The following is a 13,535-nucleotide window of genomic DNA, read 5'->3' as shown; positions in this document are numbered from 1 at the left end:
TACTTTATGATTTGCTCCCAAATCTGGGTTGCAAACTCCTTAAGGAGAAGGGCAACCCTTGGCCACTCTTTTTATCTGCTGAGTTATGCGCACCCACTGTCTGCACATAGTTAAAGGCTCAACAAACGTATATTGCTGTATTAGTGGGACTTCCCAGCTGGCACTAGTGGTAAAGAACTCACCTGCTAATGCAGGAGATGTAAGAGTCTCAGGTTTGATCCCTGGGTTGGGAAGATCCCCTTGAGGAGGGCATGGCAACCTGTTCCAGTATTCTTGCCTAGAGAATCTCATGGGCAGAGGAGCCTGGTGGGCTACAGTCCATGCCCTTGCAAAAAGTCAGACACGACTGAGGCAACTTAGCACCATGTACTAGTATGAATCCTTGATGCAAGGAAAAACCTACCAAAGCATGTTTGAAGAATATGATGTCATGAATATCAACCTATAACTCCGTCTCAAGACAACATAGATAGAAAATCATCCAGAAAAAGAAAAACCTTTTTTATCCCCTTAAGAATTAGGACCCGAGAAAATTCACGAGGCGTCAATCCACTGATCAGCAGACTTCCACGGCTGTGCTTCCTGCCCCATCCACCATGGCTGGTACCTGGGGACAGAACAGCCAGGAGTCAAATTGGAGGTAGATTCGGTGTTTGGAATTGAAATATTTCTGGGGTTGAGCCATGGATCCAGGTCCTCAAAACATCCAAGCTTTAAGAAGCCTGAGAGGTAATGAATTGGGTAAATATGGGCCCAGGGGAGGGGAGGGCACAAAGGGAGAGAAGGTCTTGAGAAGTAAGAACTCCTAAACATGGTTCAAGGGTTCTTGGTCACTTCCAGAGTCAAGGGACATGTGTAGGAGAATGTCCGTCAGTCCCTCCCTGTCCTTCCGCTAGGAGCTTCAGGCCTGTCTCAACCCTTGGCCAATGAGCGTCAAGCCCGGCCCATTAAGAACCCCACCCCGGGGGCTTCCCCGGTGGACCAGTGGTTAAGACTTCACCAGTGCAGGGGTGCGCAGGTTCGATCCCTGTTTGGGGAGCTGAGATCCCATATGCCTCGAAGCCAAAAAAAAAAAAAAATCCTAAAATATAAAACAGAAGCAATATTGTAACAAATTCAATGAAGAATTTTAAAATGGTCCACATTTTTAAAAACTCTTTTTTGAAAACACCGGTAACTTTTTAAAAAGGGAACTCCATCCCACAGCTAACTGAGTCTAAGTCCGTCCATTCACTGGGGACCAGCAGTGTCAGGGCTGGCGCGAGCGCTGAGGGCGACTTCTCTCATTTACCTCCCTCTGTGTACCCCGCCTGTTGCTCTTCTGGCCTTTCTGCCTGGGTCTCTAACAGGGCCCGGTCCCCCCGGCCAGTTATCCTCGTTATCCTCGGGGCCTGAGCTTGGGTCTGAATCCTCCCGGCACAGCAGCCTGCTCACTGACACCCCTCTGCCCACAGCTTCTGCCCGGTCCTCGTCCTCAGACACTGGGCTTTTCTTCCAGTTTCTCCTCGCGTCTCAGCCAGCCCTTCTGACTTCTGACCAAGAAACACAAAGACATCTTGAACCGTTCATTCACAAAATATTCACCCACTCAATGCCAGGCATCCAGGGACCCAGTAGTAAACAAGTCAGACGCATCCCTGTCCAGAGGGAGACTACTGTCTCACGGGACACAGACATTAAGCACACATCATTGCCAAATAACTCAGTAATCATGCAACCAGAGGGATCTCGTCTTCTTTCGCCATCCAAGTCACTTTTTCCTCTACTATGCAAACAACCCTAATTCTGAGAATTCTAGGGAGATGCTAACAGATAACGCAAATTATTTCTAGTCGCTGCTTGTTCTCAAGCACTCTTAGCTTCCTTTTTACCATTTCTTCATGCTGTCCCTGATCTCTCCAGCCTGTTTTGGCCCCAAACAAGAAGGTATGGTCCTTTCTCCATTCTCCTAGAGACAAAAGACACAGCTGCTGAGTTTGAGAGATTTTACTGAAAATTTGAAGATGACACAGGGAAATTATAACCTAAAAAGAAACATTCAGCTTTCACTGTCTCCAGAATCCATCCAACATTATGGCCGGTTCCGGCTGCCACCTCTCTCCTTAGCTCAATGCCTTCCCCGGGTTGCTGGTGCCACCATCTTCCCTCCTTTTAACCAGTCGGGAGTGTCCTCTCTTTGTGAACTCACGTCTCCCATCTCATCCCCTGAGGACAGCCATTTACACGGTAACAACCCAAGAGGGCCCATTGACCTTGCAATGAAACTACTCACTATGACTTGCCATATATCAGCCTGCATTCATTCATTCTTTCATTTCAGAAATAATTACTGGGGCTTCTCTGGTGGCTCATTGGTAAAGGATCCACCTGCCAATGCAGGAGATACGAGTTCTACCCCTGGCTGGGGAAGATCCCACGCGCCTCAGAGCAACTAAGTCCGTGTGCCACAACTACCGAGCACATGGCCGCAGCTACTGAAGCCCGCACGCCCTAGGGCCCGTGCTCTGCAACAAGAGAAGCCACCACAATGAGAAGTCTGTGCATCACACCCAGAGAAACGCCAAAAATAAATAAATAAGTACAGTTGTTTTAAAAAACAAATAATTACTGAACATGAATTTTATACTGGACATCGCGCTAGGCTACAACAACAAAAAAAAGGGAACGGCCAACAAGACGGACTAGAAAGACCCTTCCCGCCCGGAGGACACAAACAATAAAGAAGTAAGCTAGAAACTTCAACAATTGAAGCTTTTAGTGCTTTTTATTACAAATTTTTAAAAACCAGAGTGATATGATAGATGGGAGTCTCGGAATGTTGGAAGTATCACTTTGGAAAGGATAGGTAAGAGAATTCTCTCCGAGGAGGTGACCCTTGGGATAAGCCTGAGAGATACAGGGTTGGATTTTGCAAGGCAGGACTCAATGCCCGCCTCAGTGCTCGAGCCAGCCTTGGGACACTGCTGGTCCCCAGTGAATGAATGGACTTAGACAAACAGATCCACCTAGACTCAGTTCGCTGTGGGATGGAGTTCCTTTTTTTTTTTTTTTAAACACGTGTCTAAGATGACAGCAAGGTAGAGGCAACAACACTGATTTTGAAAAAATTTAAATCTAATATATTTTAAGAGATACAACAATAGGCCCCTTGGGCAGAATTAGAGTTCTGTCTTCCTTACATATATTTTAAAGTTTAATACTGTTTTTATTTTTATTTACATGGGCATATTAGAGCCCTCAATATTTTCAGGGATTAGAATATCTGAAGTCTCACTCAGCCCTAGGGGATAACAGAAAAGGGTGTCCCAGGCAAAGAAAGAGAAGTCCAAAGTTCCTGTGGCTGGAAAGAGTGTGGCCTCTTCTGGAGGTAGGAAGGAGGGACAAGAACTGTATGACTGAGATGGGAGCTAAAACTGGTGGGAGATGTGGACAAGAGTATGTCTCAGACAGGGCGTGGTTTCTAAACGCTGGTTATATCGGAGAATTCCCTAATTTTTTTTTTTTTTTTTAATTTCTGATGCCGAGGCCTGACCCCAGGCCTAGGAGGGTGGGGGCTTCCCTGGTGGTTCAGATGGTAAAGAATATGCCTGTAATACAGGAGATCCAAGTTCGATCCTTGGGTCGGGAAGATCTCCTGGAGAAGGGAACAGCAACCCGCTGCAGTATTCTTGTCTGGAGAATTCCATGGACAGAGGAACTGGCGGGCTACAGTCCATGGGCTCACAAAGAGTCGGACACAACTGAGAGGCTAACACACACGGTGGAGAAGGGGGTGGTTATGAAATTGTTTTTTTTAAAGTTCCTCGGGTGATTCCAACTCGCAGCCAGGATTAGGACCACTGACACGAGGCCTTGTAATCAATTAGAGAAAAGGAAAAGTGAAGGTGAAAAATACAGACCCTCAAGTCAGACAATCTGGTTTTGAATCCCATTTCTGCCACTGCCTAGCTGTGTGATCCAAAGCAAACTACTTAAGTTTTCTGTTCCTCAGTTTACCCATCTGAAAAGTGGGGACAATAGTTCACCCACTTTTTAGAGTTGTTTGTAGGATTAACGAGATAATACATACAACAGTCTTAGAAAGCATGTATTAAGGATGCAATGACTTCTAGCTTTGACTACTCTTTGTGAGCAATAAAGGCAGCTCAGCTCAGGTGGGAGGTGCTAGAGGTGAAAAGACAGAGTCAGATTACATATTTGGAAACAAACAAGACTTGCTGAAAACTGGCTGAAAGTGATGAGGCAAAGAAGGGAATAAAAGCTGGTTTTCATGTTTGGGACTTTAAAAATTGGGAAGGAAGTGGTTAAAATTTTACCAAGATTGGGAACACTAGGAGAGGAATACATTTTGAAAAAGAAAATCAGGAAGTTCCATTTTTATGTGTTTATTAGGTTAAGCCACTATATTAGATACCCAAGAAGAGGTACCAAGACAGCTTAATATGTCATCTTGGAGCTCAGATTTCAGAGTCATTAGCATATAGTGCTCCACCCAACATGGTAGACATTAGCCACACTTGCAAGGCTATTTAATTTAAACTTAGGTTAATTAAAATTGAATAAAATTAAACATTCCGTTCATCAGACACTTTAGCCACATTTCAAGTGTTCAACAGCCACATGAAGCTAGTGGCTACCGTGTTGGACAGCGCGGATTTAGAACACTTCCATCACTACAGAAATTCCTATAGGAAAGCACTGAGCCACAATCCATGGAATTACAGGAATTCATCTATGAAGTGGTTCATAATTCTGGCTACACATTGGAATCACCCCAGGAATTAGGAATCAGTTCATCTGGGGGAACTTCCAGGCAATGGTAATTTCTAAAAGCTGACAGGATGATTCTAAAGTAGAGTCAGAGCTGAAAACCCCGGACCTATAGAGATAATACAAGTGGAGAAGCAGGTTATGATAGAACCCTACGGTACCCCAATATCAAGAGCAGTGATTCTCAATCTTCACTGAACACTGGAATCAGCTTTAAATATTATGAATGCCTGGGACCTGCTTGGAGAGATTTCTCATTTAATTGGTCTAGAATGCAGCCTGGTCTTCAGAAATTTTAGAAGCTACCCAGTTACTCTAATGGGTTTTCAAGACTGAGAACCACTGTCTGATAGAGGAGAAAGATGTAACGGAGAAGCACTAGGAAGAAGCAACTAATACAGTATGATGAAAAACAAGAGTGCAGTGACCCTGAAGCAGAGAGAAAATGTTTCTAAAAGGAAGAAATGGTTCTATCTATTGAATGCCAAAATTCAGTGCATTTAGTAAGCTTTCCATTAGATTCTGTTGGGATGGTGCTAATGGGAGCCGTTTGGAAGTGGGTCAAAGAATGAGTGGTTGATGAAGAAATACAGTGATTGTAGACAACTGTTAGTAAACAGTTCCAGTTATGAAGAGGGGCGAAGAATGCTGGTAGCAGCTGGACAGTGATTTGGGGTCATGGACTAGGTTTTTTAAGACACAGATATTAGGGTATGTTTGTATGTTGATGGGATGCCATAATAAAGAAGGAAGAGATGATTATTCAGGAAAGAGGAAGGCTCTGGCAGGAAGTTGACTTCCTATCCAGAATCCCTAGCCTCCTTCCTACTTGCTTAAAGATCCCCAGGGCTTTCCAAGTCCCCAGGGCTGTTGTCCTTTCCCTAGTTCAAAGATTAACCTTAGCCAGTGGTTCTCAAACTTTAGCATGTGTCAGAATGACCTACAGGGCTTTTAAAAACACAAATAGCTAGTCCTGCATCCAGAATTTCTGATTCAGTAGGTTTGGAGTAGGGCTCAAAAAAAAAAAAAAAAAAAAAAATCTACTTTTCTCATGAGTTCTCAGGTAACGTTGCTGCTCTTGTCCCAGGAAGAATCCTTGAGAACCAGTAGTCTAAGGTCCTGATGGTAATCCTTTCCTTCATAAGTAGTTTTTGTTTCCCTGATAGCTCACTCGGTAAAGAACCCACCTGAAATGCAGGAGACTCTGGTTCGATTCCTGGGGTTGGGAAGATCCACTGGAGAAGGGATAAGGCCACCCACTGCAGTATTCTTGGGCTTCCCTTGTGTGGCTCAGCTGGTAAAGAATCTGCCTTCAATGCAGGAGATGGCCATTTAATGCAGTTTTAGGGATGGGCATTTAATGCAGTTCTGGCCAATGAGAGTAAGTCTCTAGGAGATTGTAGGAAAAGTTTCTTTGGTGATAAAACAAACAGCCTCTGTCCTTTCACCAGGTGTTGTCATATTGAATACAATGCCTAGAACAGTGGAAGCTATCTTAAAAATATCTTGTGAGCCAGACTGTGGCAATCTCCATGCTAAAGATGGAACACTGGAAAGAACCCTGTTTTGTTTTGTTTTTTTCATAAGGTTATACTACCGAGGGCTTCCCAGGTAGCACTAGTGGTTAAGATCCTGACTGCCAATGCAGGAGAGATGAGAGATGCAGGTTCGATCCCTGGGTCGGGAAGGTCCCCTGGTGGAGGGCATGGCAAGCCACTCAGTACTAGAGCCTGGAGAATCCCTAAGGACAGAAGAGCCTGGTGAGCTACCGTCTATAGAGGCACAAAGAGTCAGACACAACTGTAGCAACTTAGCATGCACACAGGCACACTTTGGAACTAAACCTGGAAACCCTGTCTTGTGAAACAAAGTATTTTTCTTACTGTTAAACCGTTTTGAATTAGATTCTCATTTGCAGCCCAAAGCAACCTAAGTTACTGGTAGATTTCCAAGACCTTAAATAGATAAGCCGGGATGAAATGAAGGGACAGCTCTATATAGAAAGAACTGAGGATGCTTCCTCCCTGGTAATGTGACAGAAGGTAGAGAGCATATTGATGCAGATAGATTTGATGGTTGAAAAATCAAGTAGCTCCTGTCTGATTCCTCCTATGCATTCCTTCCAGGGTGTGAGGCATCAGGAAAGAAAAGGATATAGCCTGTTTGAGAAGAGGGGAGAAAGTCTGGGAAAGTCTTTTTAGAGAATAATAAAAATGACGGGGAAAACATTAAGTTATAGCTAACTGCTCATTTTCAATTTGTGATCTTAAATTTATAGAAAATAAACACCCTAATTGGACAAATGTCTCCAATTTATTGGTGCAAATAGATACAGAGCAGATAGCTGATTCCAACCATGGTTAAATCTTCCTGGGTAAACATAAAAGAAACAGAGAAAGGCAAGGAAGTACAAGGTGTCTTCAGGAAAGTGCTTATGATGATGGGCCATGTAATCAAAGCCACGTTCTCCTTATCCTGGGGAATCTTCCACAACGCTCATCAAGTTTTCATTGGGTTTTCTCCCACCATCCCAGTGGGAGCTCCTAGCATGCTACTTGCATTAGTTCCCTATTGTTGCATAGCAAATTCACAAACTTAGTAGCTTAAAATAATATTCAATTATAAGCTCCCACTTACATAACTCAGAAGTCTGAGCAGAGCAGCTCAGAGACTCCCAAGGCTAATATTCAGGTGGCTACATTCTCATCTGGAGCTCAGGGTCTTCTTTCAAGTTGATGTACCTGCAGGATAATTCGGTTCCTTATGGTTGTAGGACACACATCCTATTTTCTCTCTGGCTGTTAGCTGGGAGCCACTCATACCCACATTCCTTGCCACATTGCCTCCTTCATCTTCAAAGTTAACAAAGGAGATTTTCCCTCACTTTGAATTCCTTTCACACTTTGAATTTCTTCTTCAGGAAGAGCCCAATTCCTTTGAAGGGCTCACCTGCTAGGTTAGGCCTATCTGGATAATCTCCCTTTCTTAAAAGTAGCTGTGTTAGACTTAGAAAACAAACACAATTGTTGGGGATAGTTAGGGAACTTTGGGAAGGTCATGTACACACTGCTATATTTAAAATGGATAACCAACAATGACCTATTGTATAGCACACGGACCTCTGCTCAATGTTAAGTGCCAGAATTGTTTTGCTGCCTAAAATTCATCAATGGTTCCCATTGCCTATAGGATAACCAATTCAATCTAAGACAAACTGATCAGTTCAGTTCAGTTCAGTCGCTCAGTCGTGTCTGACTCTTTACGACCCCACGGGCTGCAGCATGCCAGGCTTCCCTGTCCATCATCAACTCCCGGAATTTACTCAAACTCATGTCCATTGAGTCGGTGACACCATCCAACCATCTTATCCTCTACCATCCCCTTCTCCTCCTGCCTTCAATTTGTCCCAGCATTAGGGTCTTTTCCAATGAGTCAGTTCTTCCCATCAGGTGGCCAAAGTATTGGAGTTTCAGCTTCAGCATCAGTCCTTCCAATGAATATACAGGACTGATTTCCTTTAGGACGGACTGGCCAAGTCTCCTTGCAGTCCAAGGGACTCTCAAGAGTCTTCTCTAACACCACAGTTCAAAAGCATCAATTCTTTGGCACTCAGCTTTCTTTAGTCCAACTCTCACATCCATATATGACTACTGGAAAACTGATAGCTATGACTAAACACCTCGAGGAACGATGCATTGTACAAGTTTGAGAACACTGTGCTGAGCAAGACAGAGATAGTTCCTGCCCTCATAGAGCTTACACCCCTGTAACGGAGACAGACAATAATTATGAAAGGGAAAATGAGGTGACTGTGTGGGCACGTGTGGCAAAGGGAACTAGCCTCATCTGTGCAGTAGGGAATGCCTCCTTGAGGAAGTGGGAGGATAGGGACACTTGAAGGATGAGTAAGAGTTCACAAGGTCAGGAGAGAAACATGAAGAAAATGTTCCAAGGGACAAGAACAACGTGAGGAAGGCTCTGAAGTTGTGAAAGAACACAACAGCGTGGCTGGCATCTGTGAAGACTGAGAGAGTGAAGGTTACGGGAAATTATACACACAATGAAACTGGGAAAACAGAGGACAAGATCATGGGCGAACTTACAAGAATCTGGGACATTATCCAAAGGGCAATGTGGGGTCCACTGAGGGTTTTAAGGAGGAGGGTGACATGGTTTGATTTTTTTTTTAAGATTACACTGGATTATATTGGATTGGATTGGATTGGATTGAATGGATCAAGACCCAAAGCAGACAGATCAGCTGGGAGACACAGTATTGTCCAGCTAGGATGATGGAGGCTTTGACGAGGAGGGTGGCAAAGAGGATACAAAGCAAATAAAATCAAGAGATATTTGAGAGGTAGAATGACAAGTCTTGCTGACTGTTTGCATATGAGAAGTGACAGAGAGAGGGGAGCAAAGGACGGTTCCCAGGCTTAGGACCTGAGCAGCTAGGTCAACAGTAAGGCCTGGATTAAGAAAGCTAGTGATGCAAGTTCATGGAGTAAAAGTACTGAATTTAGCTTTAGACATGGTAAGCTTGATATCTGCAAGATGTCCAAGTGGAAATGTAGAATAGGAAGGGAGACACACGGGTCTAGAGCTCAGATTTATATGTCATCTACAAAGAGGCAGTAACGGAAGGGCTTGGGAGCACCCTAAATTACCTAAAGAGAGCAGGCAGGATAAGAAAACTGGCTCCAGGGCTGGGTCCTGAGAAATGCTGACATTGAGAGGTTAGATGAAAAGCAAAAGTGAGAAAAAGAACTAAAGAGTGTCTAATAGGATGGTAGGAAAACTAAGAGAATCTGATATCATGGAAGCCAAGGAGAATGTGCCTCTAGAAGAAGGAAGCGTGCAGCCGTTCCCAGGCGTGGCAGAAGCCGGTGATCGTTTACATAACTGTTTGTTGTCGCCCTCCTGCTTCCTACCAATACTTCCTCCTCCTTTCCCACCATTTCTCCAAAGGTGCCAGAGCCTTTATGCTCTAACACCCACCTCGCTGACCTTCTCTTGGACCATGCCGTGTCTTCTCACGCATCCTCCCTTTTTCCTGTGCAGGCCTCTCTCATTCCTGAACCCCCAACCCTCAACCCCTCCTTTACCCCCCAGAATCACCTGGGGAACACTATGTATCCTTTAACACGGCAATCCCCAAACTTTTTGATGTCGGTTTGCTGGGAGACCATTTTTCCACGTATGGGGGCAGGGCTGGCAGGGCATGGGGTAGGCGGTAATGCAAGTGATGGAGAGCAAAGAGAAGTGGCAGATGAAGCTTGGCTCACTCACCTGCTGCTCACCTCCTGTTGTGCGGCCAGGTTCCGAACAGGCCATGGACCCTGCTGGACCCTGCTTTAATACCTTAAGCGGCTCAGACATCACCCACTCTCAGGCTTTCTTTGACCATCTCCTCCCCAAATTGGACCAATACATTTCTCATTCTATTTGTTTCCCTGGTATACAGTTCTGATTGTGTTCATTCTAGTAGACTGTCATAACTTATTTATTATCTGGGGTCCTCTACTTGACTATAAGCTGCTTGAGGACAAGGAGGATTTTGTGCTCTACTTTTTTTTATAGCTATACTTGACATAGTATCAGACACATGGCTGATACTTCAGCAAAGTATCAGCAAAGGTCCTGGACCTTACTGCTGCCACTATCACCTAGGGAATGCGAATGTCCTGGGCTAGTTTGATAAAGGACCATGAGAATTGTTGACATGGAGCAGGAGGCAAAGCCAACTGAAGAGTCAACAATGACTGAATCAACTGTTCATTGGTGCCAGACCACCAAGCCCATCACAGTGCCCTAGTGCTAGCATCTCCCTCCTTTCACAGATGAGTAAATGGAGACTAGAGAAGTTAAGTCACTTGGCCAAGGTCAGACCCTGGCAAGAGGAGCCAGGACTTGAAGGAACCCAAGTCTGTTTGACTCCAGAACCCCACACTAAGTCCAGCTCATACTTGAGCTTGAAGGAAGTTCCTTGCACAGATTTAAACTTGTAAAGTATAGGGGTTATGTGGGGAGAGGGAGGGTCCAGAGGGAAGGGATATATGTATACATACAGCTGATTCACTTTGTTGTATAGCAGAACCTAACACAACATTGCAAAGCAAATATACTCCAACAAAAAATGATAAATTAAAAAAACAAACTCGTAGAGTACAGTACTGGGTGTGTGCTATGTGGGCGGCAGGGCATTTCTCTTCCCAGCCCGCGCTGCTGGTTCCAGCAACTAGTGGCTCTGCTTGGCCAGAAGCCACGAGGGACAAAAGCAAAATGTCCATGAAGGGTCTGTTCCTCAGCATTGATTTGTCAAGGCCCTGGGGTCCTGGGAGCAGGTTGGAGGGGTGCCTGAAAGTGAGCCAATCACTGCAATGTCAGACACTCAATTGGAAATGGAAGTGAAAGGTGAGGGAGTCAGAGTGGAAGGGACTGAGCCAAGTTGCCAGGTCTTGGGCAATTTCAAGTCCACGGCTCTGAGCCAAGGACAAGACACTATACCTAAAATAACCTCCCCAAAGAGTCTTTACTGAGCATTTTGCAACCATTATCCCCACTCTGACTTTCAGGTCAACGCGACAAGCATTCACTGGACTCCTATTAGATGTTAGGACTGTGACTGTTACAAAGACCTGGTCTTCTGCAGACACAGGGAAAGCCCCCAGGACACAAGGCAGGTGCTATACAAACCAGGACACATGCAGGGCCAACCCTGGGCGGTCCCAGCCACGGAGGCAGCTGGGATTCACAGAATTGAGAGGGCAGGGTGTGCTGGCCTCTTGGAGCACCTAACCTGGAAGGAGGAAGACAGAGCAGAAAGAGGAGAGCTTCTCAGGTAGGAAGAAGAGGGGCAGCAGAGGTGAGTCACGAGCAACAGGAAGGAATTGTTTCTTGGGCTGTGCAAAACCTGTCTGGGAAACAAAGGCGACTTGATGGAGAAGAATGAGATATTAGGTTGGGTGAATAGGGAAGATCAGACAGTAGAGTTCCTGGAAACAAGAATATTGACCAAATAAATGTAACATGCAGAATCCAAAAGTTCATCACGTGGGCAGTGAGAAACCATCCAGGCTTTTGAGAGGCAATTAAGAATAAAAACTTAATTTTAGGAAGATTTATTTGGTGGTAGTGTTTGAGGTGGATTAGAAAACAGAGAACTAAAAACAAACAAACAAAACTGCCCAAAAAGAAAAAAGAAATACACAAATAAACCCTGAATGCTTCTTTGAGTATCTACTAAAAGTGTGACTGCAGGAGAACTTAATAAACATAGTCTCTTCCCCTGCCAGTCCAATAAGGAAGACACTCATTAATCCCATAGTTACCTATTAAGGACCTGCTATGTGCCAAGGATTATACTGGGTCCTGGGGATGCAGTGAAGAATAAAACAAAGTTCTGGTCTTCATAAAGGTTATCCTCAGACGGATGCAGAAAAAAACACAGAAGCAAATCAATAATAACATCAATATAAATCCAAGCGTGACATGCTAGGAAGGAAAATAAAGCAGGGCATCAGGCAGGGAATGGTAGGATAAAGTGGTGTTTAAAATTAATGTACGTGAAATGAAAGTAACTCAAGAATTTGAATAAACCCTAGGAAATAGTGAAAGGCAGAGGAGCCTGGCGTGCTGCAGTCCATGGGGGGTCACAAAGAGTTGGACATGCCTAAACGACTGAGCAACAGCAAGGGCTCTGGATTGCCTGGAACTGCCCCAGTTTCAGCAGTGCGAGTCCAGCAGCTTACAGAAATCCCTCAGCCCTAGGCAAACGGGGATGGTTTGTTGCCCTACAACTGTGACCTTGACTTATACACCCTGTGTCTGACCTGCATGATTCAACACAAGGTTTTGCATCTTTAAAGGGACATCAGCACAGTCAAATCACATGCTTAGTTTCCCAAGCGTTAGCCAAATTGCTACCTTGGGTGGCCTCTTCCCCTCCCAGACAGAGGAGCAGAGTCAGAAATTCCTAGCATTGGTGACCTTGGATTTCTCAGCCTTCTATTCCCACCATCTTGCACTCAGTCCTAGCTACCACCTAAATCAGGAACAGCAAATCCACTAGTGACCCCAGTCCTTGCCATCTGCTCGCCTCCTCTGCCCAGCCCTGGCCAGCAAGCTGGTAAGGCCTTCGGGGTCAAACCTGGGTTATCAGAGAGGGAAACAGGGGAACTCATCTGAGGTGATGTGATGTGCCAGAGTTAGTCACAAGAAAGGGGAACCCCAGATAAATTACAGCTTGCTGACCTTGGGAGACGTGCGGCTTGTGTCTCTTCAGTTACAGAGATACCGGAAATGCTCACTGAAGTGTCAATTTTGGAGTTTTGGGGCCAACACTCCAAAGGGCTGACTCACTTTCAGAGCAGAAACCACGTGAAAGTCCTGATGTTAAGATGACAGCACACGCTCATTCAGAAGTCACGGTATTTCAGACTCACATAATTCTTGGGAAAGCTCACAGATCATTTCTGCTGGTTATTAAAGACTTCTCCAAAATTGTAAGAAAGGGTCAAAGAAAATGCCAAGACTGATATTCATCTCCCTGGTTACGGAAGCTTCCTGCCTGACAAGGTTAAAAGAATAATAAGCAGGGGACACAAGCTCCAGGAATCATCCCCATTTGGCCCCTGGTCACCTTGCCTGCTCGTGTACAGGTTAAAATGTAGAATTTCAAATAAGCTCTTTAGGTAACCTTGCCCAAGCTGTACATACAAATCCTACTAACTGAACTACAGGGCAGGTATTACTGTTGCCTTTTT

Source organism: Dama dama, chromosome 14 (assembly GCF_033118175.1).
Source record: "Dama dama isolate Ldn47 chromosome 14, ASM3311817v1, whole genome shotgun sequence".
NCBI lineage: Eukaryota > Metazoa > Chordata > Mammalia > Artiodactyla > Cervidae > Dama > Dama dama.
This window is presented reverse-complemented; position numbering follows the sequence as displayed.